This window comes from Aotus nancymaae, unplaced genomic scaffold, assembly GCF_030222135.1.
Source record: "Aotus nancymaae isolate 86718 unplaced genomic scaffold, 86718_ANA_hifiasm-v0.15.2.pri h1tg000006l, whole genome shotgun sequence".
Lineage (NCBI taxonomy): Eukaryota > Metazoa > Chordata > Mammalia > Primates > Aotidae > Aotus > Aotus nancymaae.
The window spans coordinates 51,154,406-51,166,293 of NW_026988417.1; the positions used below are offsets into that span (position 1 = coordinate 51,154,406).

Consider the following 11,888-nt stretch of genomic DNA (forward strand, 5'->3'; position numbering starts at 1 on the left):
CTTAAAAAGTGATCACTAAATTATATAAGGTTTGTGCTCCGCAAAACCTGGATCTGTCCCTAGATTATCCTGACCCAGTGAGTTATAAAATCATAACATCTTAGAGATGGTATAGACTTTAAATACCATGTAGTCTGGTGGAGTTTTTTTTCACGTATTTTCTTTTTAAGTTACAAGATCCTTTTTTTTTCTTCAAATAAAGACCTATGTTAGTTTCTATTGCACTTCCTGGGAAGTACAGTAGAAGTTGATATTATGAAAAAAGTAGAGAATAATAAACTCTGGAGTTATGTATATAAGATGTATACTTGTTTCTATTTAATAACAGAAGAACATTTGCAAAGAATAAGTACACCAAATAGTCCTAGAAATAAATAAGAATTGCACCAAAAAAAAGAAAGGATTGTCCAGCATGGGTAATCAGGAATCATAAGAAAAGGAATCCAAAACTATGTTTCCTAATGATAAGTTAATCACATGTCCTAAAGACAAAAATTAAATATGTGTCTTCAAGCTTTCATAGCTAAGGGTTGAAACTTATATACTACCAAACTAGCTATAATAAAACTCTTGGCCAGGCACCATGGCTCAGGCCTGTAATCTTAGCACTTTGAGAAGCCAAGGTGAGTAAATCACTTGATCTCAGGAGTTCAAGACCAGCCTGGGCAACTTGGCAAAACCCTGTCTCTACAAAAAATACAAAAATTAGCCAAGCATGGTGGTGTGTCCCTGTAGTCCCAACTATTAGTGGGGCTGGGGTGGGGAGGATTGCTTAAGCCCAGGAGGCAGAGGCTGCAGTGAGCCACAATCACGCCACTGCACTCCAGCCTAGGTGATAGAGACCTTGTCTAAAAAAAAAAAAATCTAATACACGATGTACATAGTTTTATGTAATTTTACTCTTATTTAATTTTTTAAAAGATAATGTAGCCACATGGTTCAAATTTCAATTATAAAATATTAAAAGGTATAGCTAATATTACATTTTAAGCTTTTTAAATATATATATACTATATTGCACTTTAGGTTCTGGGGTACAGGTGAAGAACATGTAGGATTGTTGCATAGGTACATACATGGCAATGTGGTTTGCTGCCTCTATCCCCATCACCTATATCTGGCATTTCTCCCCATGTTATCCCTCCCTAAGTCCCTACCCCCCGCAGTCCCTCCCCAGTCCCCCTCAACAGACCCCAGTGTGCGATGCTCCCCTCCCTGTGTCCATGTGTTCTCATTGTTTAACACTCACCTATAAGTGAGAACATGCGGTGTTTGATTTTCTGCTCTTGTGTCAGTTTGCTGAGTATGATGGTTTCCAGGTTCATCCATGTCCCTACAAAGGACACAAATTCATCATTTTTTATGGATGCATAGTATTCCATGGTGCATATGTGACACATTTTCCCTGTCCAGTCTATCATCAATGGGCATTTGGGTTGGTTCCAGGTCTTTGCTATTGTAAACTGTGCCACAATAAACATGCGTGTGCATGTGTCTTTATGATAGAACGATTTATAATCCTTTGGATATATACCCAGTAATGAGATTGCTGGGTCATAGAATTTCTATTTCTAGGTCCTTGAGTAATCGCCACTTCCACAATGGTTGCACTAATTTACACTCCCACCAACAGTGTAAAAGTGTTCCTATTTCTCCACATCCTCTCCAGCATCTATTGTCTCCAGATTTTTTAATGATCGCCATTCTAACTGGCGTGAGCTGGTATCGCAATGTGGTTTTGATCTTCATTTCTCTAATGACCAGTGATGATGAGCATTTTTTCATATGTTTGTTTGCCTCATATATGTCTTCTTTTGAAAAGTGCCTGTTCATATCCTTTGCCTACTTTTAAATGGGTTTGTTTGTTTGTTTTGTAAATCTGTTTTAGTTCTTTAGAGATTCCGGATATTACATTTCATGTTTTTTAAAAACATCCCTGTTTCTCACGTGTACCCCATCTGCTCAGTTATGAGTCTCTCAGAAGCCCCTCCCAGTCCAGGTAACCACCAGTGTGTTATGTCTTCTTACAGTTTCTTTATGCATAATAAAGAAAATAATGAATTATTAGTCCCTCTTTCTAAACAAATTTTATTCTCTTCCCAGGTTTTAAAAATTAAAACATAATTAGTATACTATAAAATTAACTTTTTTGAGGTGTACAATTATGTGGTTTCTATTATATTCATAAAGATGTATAGCCATCATCACTATTTAATTAAAGAACATTTTCATCACTCCAACAATCTAACATCCATGCCTCCTGGCTATCACCCCCCTGCCCTCTGCTCCCTCATCTCACTCTCCCTAAGCAATCATTAATCTACTTCTGTCTCTATAGGTTTGTCTATTCTGGACATTTCATGTAAATTGAATCATACAGTAGGTGGTCTTTGTGATTGGCTTCTTTCACTTAGCACAATGTTTTCAAGGTTCATCCATGCGGTAGCATGTATCAGCACTTCATTCCTCTCTATGGTTGAATATCCCCATTGTATAGACATATACCACATTTGATTTATTCATTAATTGATAGTTGTTTCCAAGTTTTTGGTTATTATGAATAATACTGCTATGAACACTCATGTACACATTTTTGTGTAAACAGGTACTTTCAATTGTCTTGGGATGCATCTAGGAGTGTGATTGCTGGGTCATACAGTAAATCTACATGTAATTATTTTGTAAAACTGCCAGACTCTTTTTGAAAGTGGCTACATCATTCTACCTTCCCACCAGCAACATATGGGTATTCCAGTTTCTCCACGTCCTCACCAACAGTTTGTTATTGTTCATCTTTCTAAATTATTTCCCGTTTTAATACAAAAGGAAGGAAGCATGCCATGCACACTGCTGTGAAACCTGCTCTTTCACATAATATCTTAGGGAGCTTTTCCTATCTGGAAAACAGAAAGGACCTGTTTCTGGGAAGCAGCCTCAGCTGGTACAGAGGAAGAAGATGTGAGGGGAACCCTGAATGCACACATGTGCACACATGCACACACACACACATTAATATAATATAGTATATAATACATAGTATGTATTATATAAATGTGTATTATAAATATAATATAGTTGATAGTAACATAATATAGTATATATTATACAAATGTATATATAACATATATATTGTATAGCATACTATTATATATATATATATTATATATACATACTATTTCATCTGTTCCACAGTTTTCTGTATCATGAACACTCACACAGAGGCCCCTGAAAGGCTCCAAGAGCACCATTAACAAACTACTTATCTGCTGTAATCACAGCACTTTTGGAGGCCAAGGCAGGCGGATCACTTGAGGTCAGGAATTCAGGACCATCCTGGTCAACATGGTGAAAACCCATCTCTACTAAAAATACAAAAATTAGCACAGGTGGCGCATACCTGTGATCCCAGCTACTCAGGAGGCTGAGACAAAAGAATCACTTGAACCCGGGAGGCAAAGGCTGCAGTGAGCTGAGATCGTGCAACTGCACTCCAGCCTGGGTGACAGAGCAAGACTCCATCTCAAAAAAATTTTTTAAAAAGCTACTTATCTGGTTCATCCTTCACTTAATGCACAAGGAAACCAAGCCCAGTGAGGCCATGTGACCTTCCTAGGTAGACTGGGTTTGCTGAGGCTATTGTAATAATGTATTGTAAACTAGGTGGCTTAAACAACAGACATTTATTACCTCAGGGTTCTGGAGGCTAGAAGTCCAAAATCCAGGTGTCAGCAGGGTTGTGAGAGAAAATCTCTCTTCTGATGGTTGTGAGAGAAAATCTGTTGCAGGCCTCTTCCCTAGCTTCTGGGAGTTGGTGAGCAATCTTTGGAGTTCCTTGGCTTCCAGAAGCATCACTCTGATCCCTGCCTTCAGGTTCACATGGCTGTCTCCTTGGGTGAATCTCCCTGTCCAAATTTCCCCTTTTTATAAAGACACCCATCGTATTGGACTAGGATGCACCCAAATGCCCTCATTTTAACTTGATTCCCTCTGTAGAGACCCTGTTTTTAAATATAGTCACGTTTTGAGGTATTGGGGGCTGGGACTGCAACATACGAATTTTGGAGGAGCACAATTCAACCCGTAACACCAGAGTTATTGCCACTAGCAATGCTTTTAGATGTCCCAGATATCCTTGAATTTTATAAGTGTCTTTCATACCAAGGATCCAAGCTTATAAACCATTTTCATGAGTAACATCTCTAATTAAAGACAAATCCTTTAATTCAACAAGAAAACAACGAAGATTTGATGTCAATTCAAAAAGCTAGTCATTAATCTATTGTAACCCATTTTGTGGGTATTACTGCAGGATAAATCTTCATGCACACTGTGGGCAGAGGGTCAGGAAATACGGGGCCGAGCCTTGACTAAACACTCATTTGCTGTGGGGTCATTTACCTTCTGGATTGCCACTGCCTCTTGTGGAAGAATTGATAAGATTTCTAAATTCCAGATGATCCTCTGATTCCTATTCTATCTGGTGATGCTCTGTTTTGTGCTATTTTCTTCTATATCCACACACAAATATGGGCAACAGAGAGATAGATGACACATACAAGCAAGCATACATATAACACTTATTCACAGCCTTCTAGATTCTTAGAAATAGAAGGCTTTCACTGACTGTCCTTATTTAACACAGAAATGGAAGCCTAGGGAGTTAAGTGACTAGTCATAAGACACACACATCATTCCTTACTTGAATAACTTCAAATAGAGCCATGATCCTTAAATCAGGTCCACAGACCTGGGGATCTTCATGGATGAATTTTAGGGGTCTATATACCTCCTGAGAGTTAGTACACAGAAATTGGTATGAATGTACATGTATACATTTTAATTTTCTTCTGTTGGAATAAGTCCCTAGCTTTCATCAAAGTCTTGAAGGGATCTATTTTTGTTCTGATAAATCCTCAGGTCACAGCACAATGCCTAGTATATAAGGCATACTTAGGAAACATCAGTTGACTTATATTGTCAAGTTCTCAACCAAGGAAAAGATAATAACTACTGAAATAGGGTAAAAGAGAATACAGTCATTCTCTGGAAAATAATCCTCACTAGTTCTCATCCCTAGAATGCTCTACCTATACAGAGTCTTTCATCGTCCTGCTATTCCAAGTCCTGGATGAATTACACAATGCTGTGCTTGTCTACTAGACCAATAGAGAAAGATGTTTAAAATCACTATTTTATCTCCTTCAGGAAATCATCCATCTTTTAAATTTCACTTTACTATCCTATTTAATTAATAAGGGTTTAAAGGTAGTTAATAAGTTATAATTAATTTAGAAAATGATTGTTTTGTCCTTATTAAAGTAATTCAAATTCTAAATGCTTGTAATTTTCATTAGTTCAATCAAGTAAGACATCCCAATTCCAATTAAACCTAAGCTAACTTACTTTACTGTTAGTCCAGGGAAAATCTCTGATACACAGCACATGTGATAGAACAATTATTAAAACAATAGCTTGATTATTTCTGTAAAGAAAATAAACGTGACTTTGAAAAAGGCAGAGAAATGCCTAGGGTCCAAGACAGGTGGTATCACAAGCAGAGAGCAGCAGCCCCATAGAGTAGGTGCTCAATACATATGTGATGAAGGAATGAATAAAAAAGAAGTAGCTGGCCAGGCATGGTGGCTCTCACCTGTAATCCCAGCACTTTGAGTGACTGAGGCAGGCACATCACCTGAGGTCAGGAGTTTGAGAGAAGCTTGGCCAACATGGTGAAACTCGGTTGCTACTAAAATCACAAAAAATTAGCCAGGTGTGGTGCTGCATCCCTGTAATCCCAGCTACTCAGGAGGCTGAGGCACGAGAATCACATGAACCCAGGAGGCAGAGGTTGCAGTAAGCTGAGATCGTGCCACTGCACTCCAGCCTGGGTGACAGAGCGAGACTGTGTCTCAAGGGAGGAAAAAAAACAGTAACCAATGCTTCTAAGAGAACAGAAAACTCTCTTTGGGCAGGAAACTATCCACTTAGGAACGGCTGATAGGACATCCATCAGTGGAGGGTGATATAATGGTGAGATCCTTGTCTAAAAGAAGTGTCTGTCTGTACTTATTAAACATTTCCTTTTGACACTTTGTTACTTAAGGACATGTCAATATGGAAGAAGCCCAGAGGTCCTGGGACAGGGCCTTAAGACAGAAAAAGTATGATACCCTACAAGAAGCAAGCCAGGCCATTTGTGCCATAGATGTGTGTGATAATGAATTACATTTAAAAAATCAAATCTTATTTGGAAATAATGTATATTGTTAAGAAGTATTTACAGATAATGATTAACTTTACCAAAGGAGATTAAATGTTCTCTTCCTTACAGGACTGGGTATTACTCATGTTTATGCCCCAATCCCAGCAAAGATTAGCTGCAAATGATTGTGAATATAAATTAAGTTTAATCAAGAACATTAGAAGTAGAATCAAGGAAGATCCTATGAAGTTTTGCCATTTATCTTGTCTAGCTTGTTCAACTACCTTATCTTACAGGGAAGGAGTGGCTTTTGTATCCTACAAACTTCCTGGAAGAGTAATTATCAGTTAGACATCTAGGAACCATCCAAGACTTAAATAAATGAACACAGGAATTTTGAGTGCTCCCTTGGAGAGCATCAAAATAAAAAGGATCTTTCTATCTCATTACTCTGTACTCCTTTGAGCAACAATCCTCAATATTTTAGATAGTAAAGAACCTAAGATCTAGATGTTCAATGAGACATCAAATTTATTCCATTTATTTTACCTGGGGCTGAGGTTTCTTTGTGCTGAGTGTTGTTTTTCTAGAAGCTGAGAATGATGTCTTGGGAGAAACTGTGGATACTTTCAGAAGAGTAGATATTTTGTTGTTACAGATTTTATTTTAAACTTATTCACATTATTATTAGATGTGAATCGATGAAATTTATTAGATGAAATACTAGGCACTTCTTAAAATGGAGTTGTAGAAGGATAGTTAATGAAAAAGGAAATACATATTTTAAGCTTTTTCCTGATTTTCATGGTACATTGAAATTATTTTATGTAATTAATAAAAATAAATATGTGACAGATACAGACCCACTAGTGGTCCATTCCAACTCAGAAATAAATTTCAGTATTTGTGTAACATCATTTCACAGAAATGTTCTTACTTTCTAAACCTCTCCCAGGTACATCAACAGTTCCTCTTGGTGGAAGACCAGGGTGGAAATGTTTCAGGGTGGAAGAATCTGTCATTACCCAGGAATGTACAGATATTTTCTCATAGTTCGTCTGAGCAATTACTAGACAATAGGCCTAAAAAAAAGCCTGAATTGGGTACCAAAGAAACCTGGAATTCTTTAATGCATCATCTTCTATATTGACATGTAAAGATTCTTTAACTTAAAATTCCAAAAAGGAGCTTAAATTACTACTGATTAGTTATACTATCGAGTCATCTAATATGTCAATGGGTAATCTATGGTCAGGTTCAACTAGCTCCTAGTTCTAGAGATTATCATAAATATGGAGGCATTATAGAAGACATATAATCTTTGGTTCTCGCTCTCAGCCAGATTTTTAGCTGAAAAAGTGAATGTTTCTATTACATACTTACAGATGTGATGAATACAAGGAAATTATCAGAGATAATGGTTGTTCCAGCCCTGAAAGAAAACAAGGGATTCAAGATGCAATGAAAAAATTCAAGATGCATTGAAAAAACTCCTGACCTCAGGTGATATGCCTGCCTCAGTCTCTCAAAGTCCTGGGATTACAGGTGTGAGCCACCGTGCCTGGCCAGCTACTTCTTTTTAATTCATTGCTTCATCACATATGTATTTTTTTTAATTCATACAAAACACTCATTGAGACTATTACGCACTAGGTCTAAGATAAAATGAGCGAGGCAGAGACAGCCCCTCACTGTGGAGTGTATGTATTTATCCACTCCCAGGTTATTCTTGAGCACCGTCTATGTGCCAGCATTGTAGATTTGGGGTGAAAAGGGTCATAGCCCATAGTGCTAGTCTTGAAAAGCAACAATACGTTCTATTTGTGCTCTACTTGGAGATACTGAGGAAACACACTATTTAAAAAGTTGGGGGAGACCATTACAGGAAATCATGTAAGCAAATGTGCAGTGGTATAGGCAGAATAATTTGACGTAGGATTGTGAAATAGATGACATTTGATTGCAGTGCTCCGCTTCTGTTTTTATATGTGTATTTCCTTTCTCTGAATGTCTCTGAGGCTCCCCAGCCCCTTCTTGAGGTCTCCCCCTTGACATTTATCATCCATGTCTTCACAGTGAATTCAAGTCCAAATAACTAATTTGATAAACTAATCTCTACTAAACTGCCATGGAAAATAATTTAGGGTTAGTCTCTTAAATAAAAGATATGATTTTTAACTTCAGCCTTGTAGACACACCTGGAATACCATCATCATGCCTCATATTCTAAATATGCTGTTAATTTATGTGCAAACATTAGTGCAAGGTACTGTGTATTAAGCACTAAGGTGATGTGTAAAGGAGTAAGATGCTAGCTCTGTCTATTGGGGGCTCATCAGTTAGTAAGGGGGAAGAGATCAATATAGAAGCAACTTTGTTCAAAGCAGTTAATAGCATGGGTGGAATAGGCACAGTGCCAAGAGAGGGCTGAGTGTTCACCTGTGCAAGCTGTCATTGTGCACACCCGAGGTTCTGATGCTTGATCTTAATGGGTGTTTGTAGCTAAACCTGTTGTCACATTTCTCTAATGAACCCAAGCCCTAGGCAGGCAAGTGGAAAAGTGAAGGGTGACCCCAGTACTAACAGAGAAGCAGGGCAATTAGTGAGATCCCCAAGGGAAAGATAACTTCTAGAAAGAGAAGGCAGGGCTCTGAGGTCCAGCCATTCCCATTCACATGAAGAATCTCTCTTCTTTCATTAGCTTGGAGGTCTAGGTCCAATTTTTCCAAAGAGTTAGCTTTTCTTAAATTCATACATACCTTTTCAGAGATAGAAGGGGGTCTGACGAAAGGTTACTGCCCCAGCCTACCAGGTCCAAAGACTTTTGAAGCAGTTTTGTCTTTGTGGTTTAACCCAGCAACGATGAATACTGGTAATTCCAGATCATGTTGGGGGAAAGATAGTGCCTTGGCAGGGCACACTTATCTATGCAAGTGTAACTTGAGAGCCAGTCCTCTAATTACTTCTCAAGTTACACTCAGCTTGGAGGCTTATGCCAAGAAGATAGGTCATGAAAGTTATCTACAAGCACCAAGTGCATCCTCAGGTCTCCTGGATCCTTCCCTTCTTGTATTTTCATTCCTGTGACATTAGATTAGACTTTTCACTCTATCTAGATTACAACAATATTCCTTGTTTCCAATAAATCTGATGGCAATGCATCCTCTCTTAGCAGTCACTAGAATAATCCTTAAACACAATTACACTGTGTTAATTACATAGATAAGGGTAGTTTTCTTCTAATGTCTTTTGGAGGCTGAGCCTAAAGTATTGAAATCTTCCACCTACCTCGTCTCACCTAAGTTAATTTCTTTATCCCTCTATGCTAGACACGCTCTCCTCGCCAAACCAGAACCACAATTTAGGGTCATCTACTGAAGTATGTTGTTACACTATCTGTGCTATTTACTTCTCCGGATGCTTTATCCAGATAAGTTACTCCAAAGCTGGCTTTGCCCCTATTATTCTAGGAAACCTCTAATCACTGACTCTAACTTGATTTTTCGCATCTGGAGTCAACACTTCTAGTATTAATACTGATTTGCTTGTGAACCTGCTTGTTTTGATTTATTCACTCCAAATGTGTTATTTTGTTGTTTCATGTCACATTCTAACTTCCTAAGGAGTTTTCAAAGCCTGGAAATCAGAAGCCATGTCCTCCAGTTGTGTTTGGCTTCTTTCTGTGCTCTCTGGGTCCCATCTCCCCAGTCTCTAAGACAGTACATTTTGAGCTATGTATTTCTATCAATTAGCGGATCATGAAATCAGTTTATTAAGTCTCCTACTAACATCTCTAAATGAAATAGAATTGAACCTAAGAGAACCGAAAACATGAGAATGACAGATGCATGGTAAGGGCAAGTATCTCTCTGAAACTCTGACACGGGAGTGTGCATCAGGCTATAATATAAAATATATTTCATACTATGAGCTGTGGTCAAAAAAGCTTGAGAAACATGGCTAAGGATGAAACATCTGCCTGAAGCCAGAGAGTTACCTAGTGCAAATTTATTTGGGTCCCCTAGCATTTGCTCCCAGATTCCTGGTTTTAGTTTGGCTTTTGGTGTCACCCAATTGGCTCCAAGCATTACCCAGGTGACTTCTCAATGTTAGATCCCACTTGCCCCTTGGATTGCAGGCTGACCTCAGCATGCTGCTGTTCACGCTGACCCCTGTACACCTTGGTCTTGAAACTTTCTGTCCCATAATATATTTTTTTATTTTTTGAGACAGAGTATCACTTTGTCGCCCAGGCTAGAGTACAGTCACACAATCTTGACTCACTGCAACCTCAGCCTCCCAGGTTCAAGCGATTCTCCTGCCTCAGCCTCCCAAGTAGCTGGGATTACAGGCATGTGTCACCATGCCCAGCTAATTTTTGTATTTTCAGTGGAGACAGGGTTTCGCCATGTTGGCCAGACTGGTCTCGAACTCCTGACCTCAGGTGATCAGCTTGCCTTGGCCTCCCAAAGTGCTGGGATTACAGGCAAAAGCTGCCGCACCCGGCCTCTGCCCCACATTATACCAGATGCAACCTTGCTCCAAGCAAAAGCCTAGACATGATGACGAGAAAACTCCTGATATACATAAATGCAGACACTTGGCTCTTTCTGGGAAGACAGTCCAATATTCTCTTTCTATGTTAAAGTATTGGGAGCCTGGTACCTAATTTTATTATATAATGGGAAAAATAGACTCCAGGAAATTAACATTTGTTGGAGCTTCCTGAGAGTAAAATTCTTAAACACTCATGGAAGAGTACTTAAACTCATGATCTTAAATTAGTAACTTAGTTTAATTTTGAAAACAGAGCAGCAAAAATTCAGCATTCTTGAAGAAATAAGTCCAGTGGGAAAATATTCTAATTACTAGTTACATCTGAGATGATATAATTTTTTTTTTTTTTTTACTTTTCTAATGCAAACGATTTGCTTTAAAATGGCCTAGAAGGGACTTTCCTCTACAATAATTTTGCTTACAATAGAGAAATTTAGTGATTTGGAGGAAATCTGTAGCTTTTCTTGTTGCCATGGTAACAATCTACATTTCCATATATTTGTACAGTCGTAACAGTCCATGTATAGTTTGCTCTGGAGCCCTAAATGACTATGTTGGTGCCATCAAATGCTCTCACAACATTTGAAAAATGATAATTATATCCTTATCTTATTTGCTGTCATTTAGCCAATGTAGAGGAAACAACATATAAATGAGGTTTCTTTTGCAGAAGCAGCTGTAACTTAATGAAAAGTGGTTCATTTTATTAGACAGTAATATAATGTACTAAGTACACACAAGCTAGAAGTTCCTTCAAAAAAAATTGAGGGATATCCTGTCTCCCAAGCATAATTAGATGAATGGACTTACAGTCTTGGCACTGAAGTCTTCAGAAATTGAAGAAGACTCAGAGAAGAGCTAGCAAGGTATCTACGGAGTGGGAAAGAAAGTCCTTTGATGAAAAATACTAGCACAATCAAGATAACACTGTTGCCTAATTTCTGGAGACAGACAAGAGTAATGAGTGGGTGACTTCATGAGAACATTGGGTAGGTCAGGGCTGAATTTTTAACACTAAAACTCTGGTGAAGGTTTGAAGCTGGCCTCTGAGTGCTTCCTGGTCCATAAGCCACAGCTTTGCCCTGGGTAGGGTCCAGGTGAGCAGGCACTGTCTAGCATGTGGGACATG

General features: G+C 38.4%; 1 long non-coding RNA gene across 1 annotated transcript; it reads right to left on the reverse strand.

Annotated features, from left to right (window-relative positions):
• Positions 1–1,261: 1,261 nt before the first annotated feature.
• On the reverse strand, positions 1,262–9,047 carry LOC135269728 (uncharacterized). Its single transcript, XR_010337997.1, has 3 exons — positions 8,962–9,047; positions 7,586–7,634; positions 1,262–1,333 (listed from the first exon to the last, which is right to left on the reverse strand). It is a non-coding gene; the product is annotated as an uncharacterized LOC135269728 (long non-coding RNA).
• Between the last annotated feature and the right edge of the window lie 2,841 nt (positions 9,048–11,888).